Raw genomic sequence first — 3497 nt, 5'->3', positions numbered from 1 at the left:
TGGATGCTTTGTTCTCTGGGGATGACTGGTTGAGTAGGTGGAGAAGCAGGAGCTGGAGCAAAAACTGAGAAACTAGGAGGTATGAGAGAGTTCATTTTTCGGTCAAGGAGAGAACCATTCCACCCAACTTGTCCAAATTGGAGGTTAGTGTTTGTTGTTGTTCTAATACTTGTTGGATGTTCTGGTCATTCTGAGAGATCTGTTTTCCCTGATTAGCTAAAGATTGAAGCATTTGTTCACTGTCGTTCCACCCTGGAGTACTCATAATTTTGRCTGGATTATTCTGTTAAGGTTTGTTTTTGTGAGTACTCCAAAAATTGGATGCGAGACAACAGTAAAAAAAACGACTCAGGCAACAGATAAAAGTTCAGTGAGTTTATTTACAGGTGAATAGCTGAAAGGCAAAAAGGATGATTGAGAGGAGGCGTCGAGTAGTTAAGTGACTTTGAATATTGATTTGTTTGTTTGTCTTATGCAGGGTGGATCTGGAGACAGGCTCTGAGAGGAGGTGGTGGAGGCTTGTTGTGGTAGGTTTGTTTGCAGAATTAGTCCATGTTCTTTTAGATCTTTTCCAGCAGTTCATAAGGGCGAAGAGAGAGCAGGGCGGAGGACAACAAAAAGGTTCCAGGTTGGATATTGGACACAGAACTCACAGTTCTTCTGCAGAGGGATCCAATCACGAAGGGAACCGGAGACTCAGGGCCTGGACACAGGTAAGGGAAAAAACAAGTGTGGTTAGTCAGCTAGAATATATTATGTCTGCAGTATGCTGGAGCTGTCTTAGTACCAAGGCGACTGAATGATCCAGCACTGGATGGATCTCAGGAAGCAGCTTAAATACTTGTCCTCAATTAGCAGGTAACTGCTCCCAGGTGAGTCCATCCAGTCTCYGCCCACTGCACTCTCCATRAACTGCAAGAGAACTAGTAAGCACAGAAAAACAAAACCTCCACAGTCTAACTTGGCCAATGAAAACAAAGTGAGAGACTGCAGCAACAGTAGTTAGGTAGGCTATATTTGTRTTTGCATTAGATGAATTATTAAAGAACATTACTGATTTTTTTTTCTTCTCAGAATTGAAATAGATTGTTAATGTATTTTGTGCCTCAGAAAGAGAAGCTTTTCTAACCTGTTTCAAAACTGCATGTCACTCAGTCAAAGAGAATGCATTAAAGTTGCATAATTCTGAGATGGAGAAACAAACTTGAGACAAAAAGATATTGCATTTTACACTGCTGTTGGAGATTGGAAAAATTGTGTTTTTACTTCTGTGCCAAAATTCATGGATTCATTCAGAATCGTCACACAACCTTCAGTGGCCATCTGCTTTTCACCACAAGAGCAGCAAACAGTCCTTATTTCTGTTTCAGTCAGATGATAGTCACCTAAACACCACAATGTGTCAGAGATGATAACCATTAATGNAGTCACTCAAGTTTGTATACCTCAGATCATTTGAATTTGTTTTATATAAATTGCAAAACTTGAAGGTTTCATCAAACGCCTTGTTGAACCACTGATTTGTTAACCTTTTTTTTTACTTTCTGTCTAACTTGGCCAATGACAAAAAAGTGAGAGACTGCAGCAACAGTAGTAAGGTAGGCTATATTTGTGTTTGCGTTTGATGAATTATTAAAGAACATTACTGATCGTTTTTGTCTTCTTCTCAGAATTGAAATAGATTGTTAATGTATTTTGTGCCTCAGAAAGAGAAGCTTTTCTAACCTGTTTCTAAACTGCATGTCACTCAGTCAAAGAGAACGCACTAAAGTTGCACAATTCTGAGATGGAGAAACAAACTTGAGACAAAAAAGATATTACACATACTATATTACACTGCTGTTGGAGATTGGAAAAACTGTGTTTTTACGTCTGTGCCAGATTCATTCAGAATCATCACACAACCTTCAGTGGCCATCTGCTTTTCACCACATGAGCAGCAAACAGCCCTTATTTCTGTTTCAGTCAGATGATAGTCACCTAAACACCACAATGGGTCAGAGATGATAACCATTAATGAATGTGATTTGCAAAATCAGCAGAATAAAAATAGTTTTATTTCGAAAAGTTTTATTACATTTTCCATGTGTGCCTCTGAATGTCCATAACAAYCTGATGACTGAAACTGTGGGGGCATGACTGATGGCCTTTTTGTTTGACATTCTGCACTTGAAACTAACAAAAACCAGCAATACAAATCTTTATTCTTTTTTCATTGCTTTATTTTCTTTACTTACATTATAATTTCTTGTGCTTTTTGAAGAAATGTTGGCTTTCTTGTACTTTTCTAATTAAGAAAAAACTTATCTTTTTACATTTAAATAATACTTTTATCAAACCAATCATGACCACATGTCAAAAATACTGAACACATTCCCATGTAACACATTGTCATTACAGTTTCTACTTTTTGATAGGAAACTTAAGATATATTCAGCTGTTTGAAGTCTTTGCTTYATTAACATYCATTAAATTATGATACAAGGTTTATCAGTTCCACTCAATCAYGAATAAACATTMATTTTTGTAAACAACRACAMGCATATAAAATAGAAGAAAAAAGATGTCAGTCTTTTTGCATCAAATCAGAATCAATCAGAAGCTCTTTATTGTMATTCAAWCATAACATCAAGGATGCAATGTAGAACGAAATTTCAGTTAAGATCACACGTTCAAGAAAAAAACACAGATGACAAAACATGGGGGAACAAGGTGAACAGGTCTTGCGCAACAGGGTTGCATTACCTTTTGCAGACTGGATGACTAAGAATCAAGATATATTTTTAAAAAACTTGTAAACAAGGATACCTTCTTGCCAATGGGCAACTCCACCTCAGTGCAGCTCAGGACAGTTTCACTGACTGCAAATAAAGTCTAATTTTAAACTCTTATTCTGTCTAAAGAATTTCACATACACACATACATTTCTGTAGATACCAAACAGCTAAAAGAACTTAAAGTAATTGAAGTAGAAAACTGGGGGTTTGAGCTTAAGAGATAAATRAAACAATGGGCGGGCCTAACTTTGGTCACTCGTGGGCCGGATGTGGCCCACAGGCCACCAGTTGAATAGCCTTGCAGTAGATTATTAATATATTACGTGCCTCAAAAATGTTTCTTCTTTAATCTGTTTCAATATACGTACAGTATTTTGCACAATCAGGCAAAGTGAAAACACTCAAGTTACAAAATTCTGAGCTGAAGAAACAAAATTGAGGGTTTCCAAAGTAACTTGTAGTGATATTTTGAAAACAAAAAGGACTCTAAGCATTTTGTTTTCTATTATGACTGATTTTATAGTGACACAAGAAATGTATACAAATATGTAATGATTTGCTGTTCCAGTCTTTCAGTGGCTTTTTAAAGTTCAGAGAGATTGTTGCTTCATGTGTTTCTGAGAAAAAAAAATCAGGTAATAATTAACTGGTGATAGTAGGAACAGTATTTAAGGATTGCACAGAAACCACAAAATGTTCTGCAGAGACTCAGAATGAAGA

General features: G+C 36.6%; 1 protein-coding gene across 1 annotated transcript in view; it reads left to right on the top strand.

Moving 5' to 3' along the window:
- Nucleotides 1-594: 594 nt before the first annotated feature.
- The window catches only part of LOC106524190 (complement C1q tumor necrosis factor-related protein 3), a 12038-nt gene continuing 9135 nt past the window's right edge, over nt 595-3497 (top strand). Inside the window, exon 1 of the mRNA XM_014017897.1 lies at nt 595-713. The gene's annotated coding sequence lies outside the window, so the exon portion shown is untranslated. The remainder of the gene's footprint in view (nt 714-3497) is intronic.

Source organism: Austrofundulus limnaeus, unplaced genomic scaffold, assembly GCF_001266775.1.
Source record: "Austrofundulus limnaeus strain Quisiro unplaced genomic scaffold, Austrofundulus_limnaeus-1.0 Scaffold178, whole genome shotgun sequence".
NCBI lineage: Eukaryota > Metazoa > Chordata > Actinopteri > Cyprinodontiformes > Rivulidae > Austrofundulus > Austrofundulus limnaeus.
This window is presented reverse-complemented; position numbering and strand designations above follow the sequence as displayed.